This window comes from Tachyglossus aculeatus, chromosome X1, assembly GCF_015852505.1.
Source record: "Tachyglossus aculeatus isolate mTacAcu1 chromosome X1, mTacAcu1.pri, whole genome shotgun sequence".
In the NCBI taxonomy this organism is placed as follows: Eukaryota; Metazoa; Chordata; class Mammalia; order Monotremata; family Tachyglossidae; genus Tachyglossus; species Tachyglossus aculeatus.
This window is the reverse complement of record NC_052101.1, coordinates 109,205,734-109,225,534: the sequence shown is the minus strand read 5'-3', so window position 1 is coordinate 109,225,534 and position 19,801 is coordinate 109,205,734. Positions and strand designations below refer to the sequence as shown.

Sequence of the window (19,801 nt, the reverse complement as noted above, 5' to 3'; positions counted from 1 at the left end):
CACCCCCCCTCCCCGCCGTGGGACAACCTGATCACTTTGTAACCTCCCTAGCGCTTAGAACAGTGCTTTGCACATAGTAAATGCTTAATAAATGCCATTATTATTATTATTATCTCTCCCAGAACGCCCCACCTACATCTGCAATCGTTCTGGTAGTGTATCCGTAGAGTTTTCTTGGTAAAAATACGGAAGCGGTTTACTATTGCCCTCTTCTGGGCAGTAAACCTGAGTCTCTGCCCTCGATTCTCTCCCATGCCGCTGCTGCCCAGCACAGGTGATTTTTCACTGGTAGCACATTGCCTTCCACTCGCTAGCCACTGGCCAAACTAGGAATGGAATAGCTATATGCCTCTGCTTGACTCTGAGGAAAAAAAAAATTGTTTGGGGGGGGGGGGGTGGAGAAAAGGGGAGGGACAGGAAGAGAAAAAATATGGAGGAGAGATTTAGAGACAGGAAGAGGGACATGGAGCCATTAAGAGGAGAAGAAAGTTGCTAAGATAGGGAGAAGGGGAGAGAGCATAACAGAAGGACAGAGGAATACAGATTGGATAATGAGGCAACATGGAGAGGATGAGACAGATGGAGACATATTAAAATACCATGAATGTTTTGCAGCCATCAGCTAATTTTTACTTAATTTCTTTGGGAAGCATCACTCATCAAATGTTGACAGAATGAAATTAAATTACAAAATGTATAACAGTTTTGATCCTGGAGGTATAAAATCTGCATCCCACAGTTGGTGGCTGTTTAGTTCCCGTACACCTTTCTACGAGATTGGCCTTTATGAAAATGTGGCCTGTCATGATGAATCAATGAAAAAATTCAATAGAGTTTATAGTTTTTATGTGAATAATTTTTGTAATCAACATCGTGTAAACCTGTGAAGTGTCTCTTAGTTTTGTGATAATTATATTAAATGGGGATAAAATATTTGTCATTTGATTGCAAGCATTCAAAACTCCATTTAAAAGTACTGGCTTGGTTTTTCTTTGTTCTTTCAGTTCACTGGCCAAGGGAAATTATATGTGGACTTTTCTTTTCCCTAACGTAGAATTCTAAATTATCATGCCAGTCTGTAGATGAGGGTTGTGGGTTACCAAGTTGAAAATCTTTCAACTGTAAAACAAAGAGTGGCTCTCTCTTTTTTTTTTTTTTTTTTAACCAAAGCAATTTGTGAAATGAAGTGTTATTGATGGTGTAGGATGACTTTGAAAAGAGTTGGCGTTTAAAGTTCTTTTTTTGTTCCAAAATTTGTGTAACAACTTTGACTTCAAATGTATTCACTTGAAATAATGTTCAGCTTGGTATTCAAATTGCATAGTAATTTCTGAAATGCCAAAACAGCAGCTGGCTCTGTTGGCAGTTGGCTAGCTCCTTGGAGACCCACACTTTCTAACAGGCACTTGGTTTCCCAGCCTGGAGCAAAGGGAAAATGATTCTTCCCCACTTTCCCCCCATGATGGGGTGAAGGGTTATTCATTTGCTGCAGCAACTTCCCAGGAGAGGAGAAGGTGCAGTGAAGGCAATTTGAGTCGGTGCAGGGAAGTGTCAGAAAAATGAAACTGTGCTGGGACTCTAAGGATATTCTTCTTTTGTTTTCTATTGAGCTTTTCATATTGAGAAATATTTAAAAGTAAAATTGAAGCTGGTGCTTTGGAAACATCTTACCATTACTTGGCTGTATTCTTAGCTAAAATTTACAACTCAACTTCCAAAAGGCTGATGGGTCACAAAACATAATCTGTTTCCTCCACCAAAACTGGTAGTTAAACTGGAAAAAATATAGCACAGCTTCTTTTGTTCTCAGGTATTACAAATCACTTGCCCAATAGCTGGTACTCAAATGGTTGCATTTGGCTGAGACCATCTGAATCTCATTGCTCAGAGAAATCAAAACACACTAACTTTTCCAAAGTGCCATGTTATCAGTAGTGAGGATGATTTGGGGGAGGGTACAATCTATAGAGAAGGAGGGAGGGGCTCCAAGATAGGAAGCCTGGGTCTATTTGACCCCCAACTTTTTTAATGGTATTTGTACAGTACCTGGTGCGTAGTAAGCACTTTACAAAGTGATGGGGTAGATATGAGATAATCAGATTGGACACAGCCCCTGTCCCAGATGGGGTTCATAGTCTTAATCCCCATTTTACAGATGAGATAACTGAGGCGAGGAGAAGTGACTTGACTTGCCCAAGGTCACAGCAGACAAGTGGAAGAGTCAGGAATAGAACCCAGATCCTTCTGACTCCCAGGCCTGTGCTCTATGCACTAGGCCACTCTGCTTTTTGAACCTGCAGCCTCTTGCTCTGTGATCCAGCAAGAAAGGACTATTTAATGGTGGTGGGGATTTTCAGCTACGTTTTGAAACAAGATTAGCAGAATCCCTGGGCTAGAAAACACTTCAACAGATTATCTGGTTTATCTCTCTGCAGCTTCCCTTTCCGCACTTGGGGAGGTACAGTACAGGCACTATTGGCTTTGGGTGACTCCTTTGGTATTGTCTCCTGTCTACTTGGAGCTAGAAAAGGGTGGTTCATAGCTGTCATTGTTCCTGATGAAAGTTTTAGTCATGATGACCCCTGAGAAGCTTCTACTCAGCAGGCAGTCCAGTGGCAGGCCATGGGTTGAGGTGTCCATTTTTCTCCCTTAATGGAGTTCACCTTTGTAGGTTTGGAACAGTTGAGGGGAGAGGGTTGGCTTAAGATCCATATAATGGGGAGTTTAGCATGACAAAAGAGAGGGAATACATTGTTATCAATACAGTGTTTTAGGAAGTCAGAGTGAAGCCTGACATAGTGGATAGAGCATGGGCCTGGGAATCAGAAAGTCATGGGTTCTGATCCCAGCTCTGCCACTCGTCTGCTGTGTGACTTTGAGCAAGTCACTTAACTTCTCTGGGCCTCAGGTACCTCATCTGTAAAATGGGGATTAAGTGTGTGAGCCCCATATGCGACAGGGACTGTGTTCAACCCCTTTGGCTTGTATCCACCCCAGTGCTTTGTACAGTGCCTGGCACATAGTGAGCACTTAACAAATACCATATTATTATTATTAATAATAATAATAAATGATGCTCTTAGTGGACAGTATAGTGAAAAAGCAATTTGCCCTTTAAATCAAAATGATGTAGCACTTCATTATCACAAGCCATCAGTAACCCCCCAGGTTGGATGCTCAGTTGAGGTACCTCCTGTTTTGGAAAGGAGATGTCATGGAGGATATTTTTGTAGACTAAATTGCTAAAGTGCTTTTAGCCTCATTTCCCTTGCTCAGGTAAATGACCTTTTCCTGGTCAACCTGCCTTTCATGCACATCTCCTTTTAGAAGAGAAAATTCTAAAGTCAGGGGATTTTTGAGAGATTTGGAAGAACCTCTCTGCTTATCTTAGTTTTTATTTTAACCTGGGCTTGGGGATTGTAGAATCCAGGGTCTTTGCATTCTTATTATTTTGTTAGGACTGTCCAAAGACCTGGAGCTCTTATTTGATTCAGTTAAATTTCAGTGATTTGAGCAACACCCAAAGATTGCCCATTAGTAATGATTGGAGCCACCTGCTTTGTTGAAACCTCTCCGAATTGTTACTTTCCTATCCAGTTTGGCTGTCAGAGATCCAGCATGGTGTGTTTAGTGGATTCTCTGAGGGGGTTTATGTTAACCCGTAGTTGGAATGAAGTGCCTGTCCATCCTTTGGGTTGAAAAGATGCATGGAGGTGAGGTTTGGTGGTTCATGGCATCTTCTACTCCGATTTCTCCAAGGATCCATCATGGACATCCACCCTCCCGCTCCTGAAGCTTAGACTGTGAGCTCCATGTGGCATCTGCTGGTTCAATCTCTCATCCTATCACGACTGGATTATGGCATCAGCCTCCTCTCTGATCTCCCATCCTCCTTTCTCTCCCCACTTCAGTCTATACTTCACGCTGCTGCCCGGATCATCTTTGTGCAGAAATGCTCTGGGCTGATACTCCCCTCCTCAAAACTCTCCAGTGGCTGCCAGTCAACCTACACATCAAGCAAAAACTCCTCACTTTCAGCTTCAAGGCTCTCCATCACCTCGCCCCCTCCTACTTCACCTCCTTCTCTCCTTCTACAGACCAGCTCGCACCCTCCGCTCCTCTGCCGCTAACCTCCTCATTGTACTCGTTCTCGCCTGTCCTGCCGTCGACCCCCGGCCCACATCCTCCCCCTGGCTTCCCTCCGCACATCACCAAGCTAGCTCTCTTCCTCCCTTCAAAGCCCTACTGAGAGCTCACCTCCTCCAGGAGGCCTTCCTCTCCTCCTCCCCATCCCCCCCGCCCTACCTCTTTCCCTTCCCCACAGCACTTGTATATATGTTTGTACAGATTTATTACTCTATTTATTTTACTTGTACATATTTACCATTTTATTTGTTTTGTTAATGATGTGCATCTAGCTTTATTTCTATTTATTTTGAAGACTTGACACCTGTCCACATGTTTTGTTTTGTTGTCTGGCTCCCCCTTCTAGACTGTGAGCCCGTTGTTGGGTAGGGACTGTCTCTATATGTTGCCAACTTGTACTTCCCAAGCGCTTAGTACAGTGCTCTGCATACAGTATGCACTCAATAAATTGAATGAGTGAATCTGATATTCTTGTATCTACCCCAACGTTTAGTACAGTGCTTGATGCATAGTAAATGCTTAAGAAATACCAAAATTATTTATGAATACTACAATTATTATTCTGGGATTAGGGGAGAAGATCCAAATTCTGAGTTCTGGTCAGCATTTTTAGAATATTCTATGTATGCTGTACCTGAAGAGCAGCGGGTAAGATGGTGCCTTTTTAGCTCCTAGATAGTGGAGTGAGTGTGGCAGCTGTGCCTCTACTTTGTTCCTCCTTGCGGTTCACAGTCTGTTGGGATTGAATCCCCATTTCACAGATGAGGAAACTGAGGCCTAGAGAAGTGAAATGACTTGCTCAAGATCGCACAGCTGGCAAGAAGCACCATGTCTTAGTGGATGACTTAGTAGAATGAGCACAGGCGTGGGAGTCAGAGGACTTAAGTCCTAATCCCGGTTCTGTTCATTATTTGCTGTGTGACCTTGGACAACTCACTTAACTTCCTAAAGCTCAAGGCTTAATGCTGCTGCCTGTTTACTTGTTTTGATGTCTGACTCCCCTCTTCTGGACTGTGAGCCCTCTGAGGGAGGGGATTGTCTCTCTCTCTTGCTGAATTGTACTTTCGAAGCGCTTAGTACGGTGTTGTGCACACAGTAAGCGCTCAATAAATACGATTGAATGAATAGTTTGAACAGAGTCTGATATCCCCTGAGCGATTTCCCTCCAGGTGAGGGACCCTCTCTGCAGGGGTTGGGAGTGAGGGGTAGCCAGGCTATGTTGTTGCTGCCAAGGCTCTCTTAGAGCCACCCCACAGTATAGCCCTGTGTTTCCCTTTAGCTGCCTTGTAGTTTGGCTTTTGACCTGGAGAAGATTCTCCTGTCAATCTTCTTCTGTACGAAAGCTCATATTTGGAGGCAGAGTCAAAGAGCAGAACAAGGTCAGAAGTGCTGATGGAAAAATCCTTAAGTTTATTTCATACTCTTGACCTGGATCTTGGCTGTCCTTGATGCATTGGTTTTACTGGAGTTACTGAAAACTGACAGCCCAGCTCCATACACTCATAACCTAAGAACAGCGGGGTTCAGACCCTTTCAGTTTAATTATAGGATCCTTAGGACCAAAATGTGCTAAGGCTTATGTCCCTTATTCTGAGAACACAGAGTTTCTTTTCACCCCACAGATATCAATTCATGACTTAAAAGGCCTGTATCAGAGATGCCTGTGATAAAGAGGCTATCTGCATCCTTAACACATATAAAACTACAAATTGACATTTACCAAATAAATTGCCCCAAGCCTGCCCTGGTGACCTTGGCAGGTGACAGGACTGCATTTTCTCAGGGATGGGTTAATTATGGCTGGATAGGGTGGCAGTGCCAGGGCTGAATCTGCCTGTCAATTATCTGCGGCTCTCTAATGGGCAGTTAGTCAATCAATTGTATTTGAGTGCTTTCTCTGTGCAGAGCACTGTACTAAGTGCCTGGGAGAGTACAATATAACAGAGTTGGTAGACATGTTCCTTACCCACAGAGAGCTCACAATCTAGAGGGCAGATATTGCATTATTTATCGGCAGTAAACATTTGACTTCTAATTTGCTCCTGGGTTTCTTGGGGTTCCTTATACAGATTTTAAGGCTAAACGTAACAGTGAGTGTTGGGTTTGATTTGCTGGATTAGCTGCTGAGTTGTTCTCAGCTGTAGGATGCTGGGGCATTTTGGAATAACACTGGAGGTATTGTGTGCCAGGGACAAGGAGTGGTTCATGGGATATTTTCATTTGTATTTCCTTTTGCCTTTCTTTTCCAAAGGGTTGCCATACACAAGCTTTATGGCTGAGGCTCTCCCTCTCCTTCATGCTTCCCTTGGATTCTGCTCCCTTCTAGATTGATTCAAGGAGGAGCTTTAAAAGAAGGGGATGAAAGGTGTCAATTTCAAGGAAACGTTCTGCTTCTTGTTATGTCCTTGTACTTGCTTTGTGAGGTTAAACTGTTTAGGGACATGTTTTGGTGGGTGGGGGGGCATCATTATGAGCTGCACTTTTTTCAGAAGCATGAGATAGTTACAATTTGGCAGTCTTTGACGTGTAACTAGAGGAAATTGTACCTTTGAAAATGCTGCTACTGTAAATGAGGAGAATTGCTCTGACATTTAGCATGTCTGAAATGTTCTTGGTATTTTCAAAGCTTTTATGATCACCAGTAAATCCTCCTCCTGCCTCTTGGAAGTCAATGCTGTTACCATTTCATTGAAGGCGAGGAAGAGAAGAAGGAATAGCTCCAAAATTTCTGCCTATTTATTCATCCATCCATCCATCCATCCATCCTGTCCCTGGCCAGGAACCCTCCATCTTTCCAGTTGAACTTACTATGAAATGAAGTTATAATCCCCTAAAATCAAAACTATAGAATTTAGGACAGGGGAAAGAGAGTATTGCTTTTTTATAGTTATTAGGCTGCACCATAGAAAGTGAAGATTAATCTTCTCAGTGTTTTCATAGGAATCATCTATTGCTACAAGGAGGTTCCATAGGGTTATGTGGCAGCATAGTGGCATTGCTGCCTATGAAGGAGTCACAGGACAATGGTTCACTGCTCTTGACTTGAAGAATCCAGTAGAGAGCTGCTACTCAAGCTGTTTCTGTGGATGAAAACATATCTTTAGAGAACCAAATTGAGATGCTCTCAACCTTCCCTTTTATTAGTTTCCTCAGTGTTCTGCAGGAACATGGAGCTGACAGTTATTGTGCATGTGCCTTAAAGGTATTGTGTAACATCTTATCCTTCTGCACTTTTCCTTTCTGTGCTTCCTTCCTTCACCTCCTCTATTAGACTGTAAATTCCTTGGGAGCAGGGATTGTGTCCACTCTGTTGTGTTATACTCTCCCAAGCGCTTAGTACAGTGATTTGCACACAGTGAATACCATTGATTGGTTCCCCCATTTTGGTTGGGTAATAATAATGATGGTATTTGTTAAGTGCTTACTATGTGCCAAGCACTGTTCTAAGCACTGGGGGAGATACAAGGCAATCAGGTTGTTCCACATGGGGCTCACAATCTTAAGCCCCATTTTACAGATGAGGTAATTGAGGCCCAGAGAAGTTAAGTGACTTGCCCAAAGTCACACAGCAGAAAAGTGGTGGAGGCAGGATTCGAACCCATGACCTCTGACTCACAAGCCCTGCTCTTTCCACTGAGCCACGCTGCTTCTCTGCATTAACTGGTGAGGGTGTTGTTTATAGTTATTACCATTATATGTTATTATAATACTTAAGTGCATACTGTGTGCTAAGCACTGTTCTAAGTGCTGGAGTAGAAGCAAGTTAATAAGAATAATTGTGGTATTTAAGCACTTAGCACTGGGGTGGTTACAAGCAAATCAGGTTGGACACAGTCCCTGTCCCACATGTGGCTCACAGTCTCAGTAGGAGGGAGTAGGATTGAACCCCCGTTTTACAGATGGGGTAACTGAGGTAGAGAGAAGTGAAGCGACTTGCCCAAGGTCACACAGCAGACACATAGCAGATCTGGGGTTAGAACCCAGGTCCTCTGAATCCCAGGCCTGTGCTCTTTCCACTAGGGCACACTACTTCTCTGCATGCTATTCCTTTGCAGCTGTATGTTTCCCATCTACCTGACTGATCAGATGGGTGAGGTTGCCTCCTACCTTATTTAGGAGAACCACAGCCCCTTTCTGACCCAGATAGGGTTATTTTATTGAAATCTCTTTAACTTACGGGACTCAGGGGATTGTTAGGAACATGGTTTGGGTGGTGAGTGGCTGTACAGCATTGAAGCACAATAGAAAGCAATGGTGAGGCACATTATCTGTAGGTTTGGCTAACTTGGCCTGCACTGGTCTGGCATGAACCAACTGATTCTGCAGGTTTGGAAGGGGAAATAAAGAATTTCCTGTGTCCGCCTTCAGCCCCTCAAGCAATTTCCACTGATTCTCACTCCACTGCAGCTTTCCCAGCTGCAGCCTTTCCAGCAGATCCCTCCTCCTTGGGAGAACATTGTTAGGAGACTTATCTCCCATCATGATTTACCCGTGGTTTAGGGCCCCTTTCCTGAAGGCTCTGTGAGCCCTGCCCTGAGAGCTTTCTAAGAGCAAGTTAACAATGCAGTTGCCCTGTAAGTAATCAGCTAAGGTTGGCAAAGAAACAATGGCATTCAGATGATTATATTTTAACTACCAGTTTTGGGGAAAAGTAAATTTTGTCATACAGACTACATTTTCCAAAGGAATGAAGTCAGAAAATCATGACAAAAAAAGATTGCAAGGTGGTGGAAATTTAACTGGGGGTCAGTGGGGTGGGAAATCAGCCAAAGATTTAAAAAACTGGGGAAGAGTGAACTCTCCAATTTCAGTTGGATTGTCCAATTAAGGTTCTGGGGGAGAAGTCCTCTTGAGTACACTGGAAAAGAATTTAGCTTAGCCAAGAGTGTTGCGATACAGATGTAGGTGTAGTTTTACAGTGTGGCCTTCCCGGAGACCAAGGATAGACAGCGTGGCTCAGTGGAAAGAGCACGGGCTTTGGAGTCAGAGGTCATGGGTTCAAATCCCACCTCTGCCACTTGTCAGCTGTGTGACTTTGGGCAAGTCACTTAACTTCTCTGGGCCTCAATTCCCTCATCTGTAAAATGTGGATTAAGACTGTGAGCCCCACATGGGACAACCTGATCACCTTGTAACCACCCCAGTGTTTAGAACAGTGCTTTGCACATAGTAAGCACTTAATAAATGCCATCATTATTATCTCAGTGTGTCCTGTAGGATTCACACAGGGTTCTTCTGAGGATTTTTATGTTACAGTCACTTGAGGTGTGAAAGGCAGGCAAAGTGACTGAAACTAGAAGCAGCTACTGGAAAACGGGCTTCTTAAGTGCAGATGTAGTGAAAGATCAGAAGAGTCAGTGCCAGGTACAAGGATTTAATTGGCTTCCACAAAAATTTTTGACCAGCATTTGGTAAAGGTAGGGTTTTGAGGCTTCACTATTTTGGGCAGTCATTAAAGCTCATCATTTCATACTTTGTGGCCCTTTAAAAGCCCTTCCGGTGCCTGTCTAGTAAATCATGCTATCATGTAATCTGGTATTTTTTTGAGTGCTTACTATGTGGAGATCACAAAGAGTACAGTAGAAGTTAAAGATATGGTTCCTGTCCTAATGGGGGGCAGACAGATATAAGCTGTTTATAAGTAGTGGGAGCAAGAGGAAAACCATAGTTACAACTGGTAATAGAAAGAGTATGGGAAAATGAATTTAAGTGGGGTTGGTGCATCGATTTATATACATAAGCGCTAAGGATGGCTGTTGGATGATACTACCTAGGAAGGTGGGAATGATTCAGGGAATGGGTAAGCCAAAATTGAGTTCTTTTGTTTGAGAAAGCGTCACTGAACCTGTAGGACCCGCTCCTTAAAGTCAGCCTCAGAGCTTAGTGCCTGTGAGCAAACAGAGTCCAATGTACAGCCGGTAATTATGACCAATGGAGTAGAAGATACTTATAAAACACCATTTTCAATGGACATGGTCAGCAAGCCCTTATGGCATAAGAAAGAACAATTATTGCTCTTTGGTTCTTTTCGAATGAGTTCCGTGAATCTGAACCATTCCCGTTCCATTGAATAAGGGAAAATGATGGTTTTGAAAGCTGGTGGGATAAGGAGGGGTACATCTGAGGCTGGGAAATGTATATTCATTCCATTGAGATGACCATCGCCAAAAATTGTTGGTATGTGAGAAGAGCCAGGTCCTACACAGAAGCTTTGGAATGAATTGTTTCTAGCTGAGGTTTGGGGGAACTTTGGTTTTGTTTGCTTTCGTTTTGTTTGCTTGTTTTTGAGTGATTGCATGAGAGAGTGAGAATTCAAGCTTGGGGTCACTCATCCTTTCACAGACACTTTGTTTCCAGATGGGGGGCTTTGTATTTCCCTACCTGTATGGACACTGATCCGAGAAGCAGCTTGGCTTAGTGGATAGAGCACGGGCCTGGGAGTCAGAAGGACCTGGGTTCTAATCCTGACTCTGCCACTTGTCTGCTTTGTGACTTTGGGGAAGTCACTTCACTTCTTTGTGCCTCAGTTACCTCATCTGTAAAATGGGGATTAAGAGTGTGAGCCCCATGTGGGGCAGGGCCTGTCCAACCTGATTGATTTAAGAAGTACTATTATTATGATAGTATTATTCGGATTGTAAAATGTTCCAATAAAACATGTAGAAGCTCACTGTGGGCAGGGAATATCTCTTATATTGTTGTTTACACTCTCCCAAGCGCTTAGTACACTGCCCTGCACACAATAAGCACTCAATAAAAAAGATTGATTGATGTATATTAGCACTCAACTATGCAGTTCATTGATAGGAACCTGTGCCAATTTGCTATTCATTCATTCATTCAATCATATTTATTGAGTGCTTACTGTGTGCAGAGCACTGTACTAAGTGCTTAGGAAGTACAAGTTGGCAACATATAGAGACGGTCCTTACCCAACCACAGGCTCACAGTCTAGAAGTCTTACTACTTTCCAGCAGCATGGCTCAGTGTAAAGAGCCCGGGCTTTGGAATCAGAGGCCAGGGGTTCAAATCCCAGCTCCGCCAATTGTCAGCTGTGTGACTTTGGGCAAGTCACTTCACTTCTCTGGGCCTCAGTTACCTCATCTGTAAAATGGAGATTGACTGTGAGCCCCCCGTCGGAACAACCTGATCACCTTGTAACCTCCCCAGCGCTTAGAATAGTGCGTTGCACATAGTAAGCGCTTAATAAATGCCATTATCCTCCCCCTCCCCCGTGCCCTACCTCCTTCCCCTCCCCACAGCACCTGTATATATGTTTGTACAGATTTATTACTCTATTTATTTTACTTGTACATGCAGCATGGCTCAGTGGAAAGAGCACGGGCTTTGGAGTCAGAGGTCATGGGTTCAAATCCCGGCTCTGTCAACTGTCAGCTGTGTGACTGTGGGCAAGTCACTTAACTTCTCTGTGCCTCAGTTACCTCATCTATAAAATGGGGATTAAGACTGTGAGAGCCCCCAGTGGGACAACCTGATCACCTTGTAACCTCCCCAGCGCTTAGAACAGTGCTTTGCACATAGTAAATGCTTAACAAATGCCATTATTATTATTATTATTACTATTCTATTTATTTTGTTAATGATGTGCATCTAGCTTTACTTCTATTTATTCTGATGACTTGACACCTATCCACATGTTTTGTTTTGTTGTCTGTCTCCCCCTTCTAGACTGTGAGCCCGTTGTTGGGTAGGGACCATCTCTATATGTTGCCAACTTGAACTTGCCAAGCGCTTAGTACAGTGCTCTGCACACAGTAAGTGCTCAATAAATACGATTGAATGAATGAATGAATGGATGACTCTGAAGTAAATGCTATACAGATTTGAGTTTTGGAGCACCTGGTTGTTTTCACCAGCAAAACATTTTGTTTACCTTATACTGTGTTAGGATTTTACAACTCCTTTGTCTCTTAAATAGGGCATTGATGAGCTTCCTCCCATCATTTGAAACCCGAACTCTGGGGGCAGCATTCCCTCAGGCAGTCAGCCTTTGCCTCCTCTGGATGATAATCCCTGAATCCTGGGATTATATAATTTGACTGAACCCTCATTTCCTCTTTTCCCACTCCCTCTGAGTCAGTCTTGCACTTGGATTTGCACCCTTTATTCACCCCTCCCTCAGCCCCAAAACACTTATAGACATATTTGTGACATTTATTTAAGCATATATGTCTGTCTCTCCCTTTAGACTGTAAACTCATTGTGGGCAGGGAACATGTCTACCGACTCTGTTATACTGTACTCTCCCAAGTGCTTAGTACAGTGCTCTGCACACAGTAAGTACTCAATAAATATGGTTGATTCATTCAGCAAAGACATTAAAAGCTCACTGAATCCATTACCTAAAGTGAGGCAAGCAGTCTACCCATTGCTTGTCCCCTGCTTTAACAGGTGTTGGATGGCCTTCAGGAGAATCCAGCAAAGGGATTCCAGAGTCCTATGGTGGCAGACAGCTTCCCAAAGAGAACCATACATTTGGTGGGGCCATTAGTGTAATGATACTCTTAATTGCTTACACTTCTCTGCTGTACCCACCTTTGAGAATCCATTGTAATGCCAAGGAGAAGGGAACCTTCTCCTTTTTTTGTTTTTAAATGCTCTCAGGAACTCCTCCCTTAAGGGGTAGGCCATGGGGGCTTACATAGGCCTCGTGGTATAATAAGGTCAACTAATTTCAGCTTTTTCTCATTTTGACAACATCACTCTGAATGACACCATCATTAGGAGACCATCAGGAGTCTGCCAGCCTTGATTTCATGCAGCCTTAGGGTGGTGCCCTAGTTGTTGTTTGTTATATGGAATTAACCCAATTTCCTCCTTGCATTTTGCTAAAATTTCTTTTCTACAACTTGAAAGCATGGGCTACTTTTCTCCAGGAGCTTCATAGAATGTGATTGTCTGCTCACAGAAGCAGCATGGCGTAGTGGATGGAGCACGGGCCTGGGAGACAGAAGGCCATGGGTTCTAATCCTGCCTCCGCCACTTGTCTGCTGTGTGACCTTGGGCAAGTCACTTAACTTCTCTGTGCCTCAGTTACCTCATTTGTAAAATAGGGATGGAGGCTATGAGCCCCACATGGGCTAGAACTGTGTCCAACCTGATTTGCTTGTGTCCACCCCAGTATTTAGTACAGTGCCTAGCACATAGTAAGCACTTAACAAATACCATAATTATTAATTATTATTATTATTGATTCAACTGACATGCGTCAGATTAAACATTCACGTATATAGAATATTCTTCCTTTATATACTTCCTCACTCTCCTTAGCAGTAAGATTTAGTTGTACTCATCCAAGTGGAGAGATGGATCATCTTCTTCTTGTTCAGTTTCTTGAATGCCTTTGTTTTTCCCACTGTAAAATTGGAGAGTCTGTGTTGGGCCCTGGGAGGTTTGATATGGTGGGTGTAATAATAATAATGTTGGTATTTGTTATGCACTTACTACGTGCCAAGCACTGTTCTAAGCACTGGGGTAGACACAAGGTCATCTGGTTGTCCCACGTGGGGCTCACAGTCTTAATCCCCATTTTATAGATGAAGTAACTGAGGCCTAGAAAAGTGAAGTGACTTGCCCAAAGTCACACAGCTGGTGAGTGGCAGAGGTGGGATCAGAACCCACGACCTCTGACTCCCAAGCCCGGGCTCGTTCCACTAAGCGACAGACAACCGGGGAAGTATGGGTAGGCTGTTGAGATTTTGGGCTAATGAAGTCAAGTAGCTCAATTGTTCCCAAGTCTGAACAGCTATTTTAAGAAGGGTCTCTATGTACCCAACCCTTCAGTTTGCATACCAATGAGGAATCATTAAAGGAAAGCAAAAGGGAGTGAGAAATGTTTATGGTGATCCATGGAACTGGTAAGAAACACTGGTGGCTTCATTTCATGAAGACATCCTTTCAAACGCCAGGCAGTGTGAACCTTTTGATCAGTCAATCAAGAATGATTTTTGCAGCCAGCAAGTACAGTCAGATCTTGATAATGCTTATTTTGTTAACCCACCAAAGGAATCATTCTCATTCCCTGGTCTCTTCGCTATTCATGTGAGAACCTTGGGGAGGTCATCTGCTGCTAAGCTTTGTCATTCTCACTATTAGTAGTTAGTACTGGGAAGAAATGTGCCAGGAGAAGCTGTGAGCCCTGAAGTCCATGCTGTGAGCTACTATATTCTGGGAGAGTGTGCATACTGACATGATGTGAAGGCCTTCAGTATCTTGTGTTGATGACTGAAATTAAGTTAGTAGAAAGAAGTCCCAAATGGGTCTAATGTTAAAAAAAAAACCCAAAAAACTTATGCCCAGAGTGGTATATTACATAACAACCGCAGGCATTGGCTGTTCTTGATTTCTTTGTATTCGTGGTTGAACTGAATACTAACACTTTTATAGTTACAATTAATTTCTGAACATTTTAGCTTCTCACAGATGGCCTTCAACTACTCAGATCTATGAAGTTAAGGACATATTTATGTCTTGGACAATTTCCACACTTCACTGTCTTTAGCCGTCATAATGTGTAAGACAGTTGCAGCAGCAGAAATTACTGAACCTGAATCTCTCTAATCCTTGCCAATACTGCAGTTCTCTGTGGAAGTGGCTGCAGAGGTCAGCTGCTTAAAATCTTTGTCCTCTTTTTTAAGATGCTAAGAAATTTAGAAGAGCGCTCTCCTTTCCTCCAGCGTTTTTTTTTCCCTCCCAGTCGTACTCCCTGGGATAGAGAGATGGTTCTGTCGTCAGTTCCCAGGTAGTCTGTATTATCTAGAGTAATCTGAGATGTGGCAGGCAGCCACACACGGTTTCTGGCTGTGCTGCTGCTGAGGGAGGCACTTGCTATATTATTTCTAGGAAAAAAAAGGCCTTGGGTTTCAACTGTTTTGCTGATAGAAAGAAATGGTTTGGCCACGGAGTTGGTTGGAATTCTTTGAAAATGTAAGCGTCTGGATAAGGTGCTGAGGCATGAAAGAACAGTTTCCCCAGCCCAGCCACTTAACCCAAGTTATCACAAGCTTCTCTGGTGTTTAAATAGTAGGACTAGCCAGCTGATACACCTGCAGGACCCTTGCCAGCCCAGACAAAGAAATGGCCAAGCCCTCAAGTTGGTTTGGCAGACCAGCCCCATTGTCAAATATTCTGAAATTTGGGGGGATGGGCTTAGTATTTCCAGGAAGACCCCCAGGCAGGATTGCAAGACTGCTCATAGTCCTCATATGTGGGGTAAGAAGAATCTGAAAATCTTAGCTGGTCTGGTCAACTCATCCCACAGGGAATGCAGAGGACTCTACCTCCATCTAGGAGAGGCCGTGGAGTCTAGGGCCAAGGGGAGGAAAGCAGAGGGAGATCTAGAGCCTGAGAGCCTAGGACAACATCTGAGCCAGGTTTATGAGATCTCAGCGAACCATCTCCTTGTGGCACATGTAGACTGGAGACTGTAAGCTCCTCGTGGGCAGGGATTTTGTCTACCAACCCTATTGTATTGTACTCTCCCCAGAACTTTGTGCAATGCCCTGCGCAGAGTAATTGCTCAACAGATACCATCGATTGAATGATATGTTTTTTGAAATGAGACACAAATTTGAGAATCTGCTGTTAGCCTTCCCAGGGAATTGGGATGGCCTTAATCCTCTGATGAGGGCCTCATCCCAAGAGCAGACTCAAGATTCTGCCAATGTATGTTCTTTATTCCCTGTGACTTAATCACACTTGCCTGCCCACTGGCCCTTCCGGCCTTTGAGGAGTGGAGCTAGAGAGCTGAAGAGTGACTCCAAAGCAGCAAACTCCTGTGTAGACCCCCGCCAGGCTGGGGTGGAGTGGGATGGACTCTAAGGGAATTGGTTTGGTGCATCCCTCCAGGGACAAGTCATTTTATTTTGAGCTCTGTTTCTTTGGGCCAATGTGTGCTGTTCTGTATTTAAGGCTTGAAGAAATTGACATTTGTGAGTGACGGCCTCTTGTTTTTATTAAAATCCAGCCTGGTCTCTACTTTTCCGCATGTTGGAGTAAGTGGATGACTTTAGTAGGGAACACTGCCACTAGTGCTGAGCGATGTTATGACTCTCTTGGCCTCATTTTATCTTGCTCCCAGCATAGTAAATGTCCCAGGACAGTTGTGAGGACTAGGGGCTAGGGCTGAATCCTGGGAACTGGAAATTCTGGCTTCTGATCCCTGTGCCATCCCTCTCTAAGTGACTGTGGATGTAGGAGACAGCTTGGCCTAGTGGAAAGAACATGGGGCTAGGAGTCAGGAGGAGGTCTGGCTTCTAGTCCCAGCTCTGCCCCTCCCATGTGACCTTGAGCAAGTCACTTAGCCTTCTCTGGGACTCAGTTTCCTCATCTGCAAAACGGGGATAAGATAAACACTTAAGTACAATAATAATAATAATAATTGATATCTGCTCCCCTCCCCATTGTATGATGAGCCCTATAGAGACCATTTATGATACGATTATCTTGCATGGCGTCTCGACAGCATAAAACAAGACAAGCCCAGGGCTTGGTGCAGTGCTTGACCCACAGCCAGTGCTTAGTAAATACCATAATTACTGTGGGATTAACCTCTGTGCCTCGATTGTCCAATCCAGGCGGTAGGAGCATCCCGGAATGTATTGTGTTAAGATGGCACGCGAACCTTCCGGTCTGGGGGCCCCGAGGGACCGTTCTCTGACTTCTGCTCTTTGACCAACCCACGGGAATTTGTTTATATTTCAGGGACAGGCGTCGCTGACAGAAACAGACACGAGGACAAGGACTCCCCAGGCCTGGCACCTGGTTTAGGTGAGTTCAGAGACTTGATCTCCAGCTTCCTTGCTGTGCATTGAGCCTCATCCATGTTACATATTATATCGGGAGCATTGACATCTGTGTGATGGATGTTGTCAACTTAACATTCTCGCCCTCTCAGTGCTCCGTCAGGAACTGGACTCTTCACAGTCACACTGGCACACTGTAGGTCATGAAATGATGATTCAGTTGACATCTTTTCCTGCAGATTGCCCTCTCTGAGAGGCTGGGGTCCCTGGATCAGTCACTCAGTCATCAGTATTTATAATAATAATAATAATTTTGGCATTTATTAAGCGCTTACTATGTGCCAGGCACTCTGTAAGTGCTGGGCTGGATACAAGCAAACCGGGTTGGGCACAGTCTCTGTCCCACATGGGGCTCACAGTCTCAATCCCCATTTTCCAGATGAGGGAACTGAGGCCCAGAGAAGTGAAGTGACTTACCCAAGGTCACCCAGCAGACAAGTGGCGGAGCCAGGATTAGAACTCATGACCTTCTGAATCCCAGGCCCATACTCTGTTCACTATGCCATGCTGGAATAGAGTGCCTACTCTGTGTAGACTATCCATTATGCACCATAGACAGCTTGGGAGCATACAGTGCAAGTGGAACACACAGTGCCTGGCTCTAAGGAATGTACCTGCTAGGAAAATGGAAGGGAATTTACCCTGGATTTGCAGAGAGTTTGCATTATGATAGCCACGGATGTGAGCTGCTGGTCTCAGAGCTGTGAGGAACAGGTTCTTCAATAGGTTCCCTCCCAAGTCCCAAGTTGTATGGGAACTTTACAGACTCCCAAGCAGAGTCACTGAAGGAACAGCGGCAACTAACCCATGAATCCCTGATTAACAAGAAAAATAAAAATCCGAACATCAGCTCTGGGTGCAAACTTGGTAGTGGTGTCCCTGCAGATAATGTGTGTGTGTGCATGCGTGTGTGCACGCACACACTTATCTGCTGACACACTTCCTTCCCTGCAGGACTATAGGTCACCTTCAGTCCGGCTGGGCTTGGCCATGGCAGCGTTCTTTCCTTCAGCCAGGGAGATTTAACTCCCTATAATCTCGTTAATCCTATATTAATTAATTACATTGAAAATGAATAGCTGGGGAAGAGCTGGAGTGTAGAAAAAATGTTTTTTTTCCAGCTTCTCTTTCCTGCCATGCTCCTTTGGGAGTTTAGTGAGTCTACAGGAAGAGTTTGGAGGTTTCTCCTTCTACTGGGTCATGCCAAATTCATGGCTTTCTGGAGAGGAAATGATGGTAAGATTTAGTATAGTGGACAGAGCCCATTAATTGTAAACTTCTTGTGTGACTAAAATTCTGGGTCTAACCTAAATTCTGAAAACTCTGTAAAGCTCAGTGTACAGCCATGTTTGCTGACAATGTGAATAATGCACATACTATTTTTGTCCTGTAGTGTACAGCCGTGCTTCAGGGTTCAAAGATGATACCATTGATAATCAATCCATCTTTACAGATGAGGGAATGTGATAAGATCAATGTGGAGTCAACAATCCCTTCCACATCGTGTGCATTTAAAGCGCTTATAGTATAGCACTCTGCCCACAGTAAGTGCTCAAAAAATACCATTGATTGATTTGATTTAAAGATTACCCCTGCTGTGCTGTAGCATTTCGTACCCATGGTATCTGCCACTGTTTTTGTTTCCGTCTCAGTGCTGCAGTCTTCTTGGATTCACTGACGTGGTCCACCTTTCAGGGTCTTTTGCAATCCACCTGGCCACTCCTTCTCAGTGGCCTAACTGTGAGTGTTCTAGAAGGTTCTGACCTGGGTTCCCTGCTCTTCCCATTCAGCATTCACTCTCTCAGTGAGCTCGTCTGCTCAAATGGCTCTAGCTGCCACCTCTATGAAGATGACTTTCAAATCTACCTCTTCAGTCTCAACCTCTCACCTAATGTACAATCCTGCATTTTCTCTTGCCTCCAGGATGATCTCCACTTGAATACCCCACTGTCATCTGAAGCGCGACATGTCCAAAATAGAATTTCTCATCTCCCCCCACAAAAATCCTCCTCCTCCTCCTAAACTTTCCCATCTCTGTCGATAACACCACCATTCTCCTTTCCTAGGAGCTCACAGTCTTGGTGTCATCCTCAGTTCCTCTCAGTCTTTCAGTTCTCATGTTCAACTTCTAAATCCTACTTGTTCTTCTTCCATAACATTTCCCGCATCCATCTTTTCCCAAGCTTTTGTCATATTCATTCAATCGTATTTATTGAGCGCTTACTGTGCGCAGAGCATTGTACTAAGCACTTAGCACTGTCATATCATGGTAGCACTATTGCATCAGCCTCCTCACTGGTCACCCTGTCTCTAGGCTCTATCCCTCTACACATTATTGCACAGATTTTCTTCCTGAAGCATTGCTCAACCCACATCTCTTCACTCCTCAAAAAACCTCCAGTAATTACTCATTTCCCTCTGCTTCAAGCAGAAACTCCTTACCATTGGCTTACTGGATCCCTACAAACTTTCTCCATCTTAGGCCTGGTACTTGCACGCTTCGTTTGTCCCAAGTTTGTCTTCTAACTGTTCTTTGCTCATGACTCTTCTGCCTCTAACCCCTTGCTCATGCTGTTCCCTCAGACTGAAACATATTTCCTTCCAAATTCCCCAGACCACACCTTTCCCCATTTTCAAAACTCTCCTAATATTCTACTTCATGTAGCAAGCCCTCAATGATTAATTCAACTCTAGCCATGTCAACCTAACATCCCCCATAACACTTGTATATTTTATTTCTCTCTTCAGCATTTCTGTACATATGTATATTTTATTTGCATAGTTATTTGTAGATTCAGTTATTCAGCTATTTCCTCCTTACTTATAATATT

At 43.9% G+C, this 19,801-nt stretch overlaps 1 protein-coding gene across 6 annotated transcripts in view; it reads left to right on the top strand.

The window, feature by feature from the left end:
- Nucleotides 1–19,801, top strand: part of ATP2B2 (ATPase plasma membrane Ca2+ transporting 2) — a 587,231-nt gene that overhangs the window by 58,780 nt on the left and 508,650 nt on the right. For all 6 annotated transcript variants that reach the window (XM_038740359.1, XM_038740349.1, XM_038740351.1 and 3 more), the window contains exon 2: nucleotides 16,870–16,935. The gene's annotated coding sequence lies outside the window, so the exon portion shown is untranslated. The remainder of the gene's footprint in view (nucleotides 1–16,869; nucleotides 16,936–19,801) is intronic.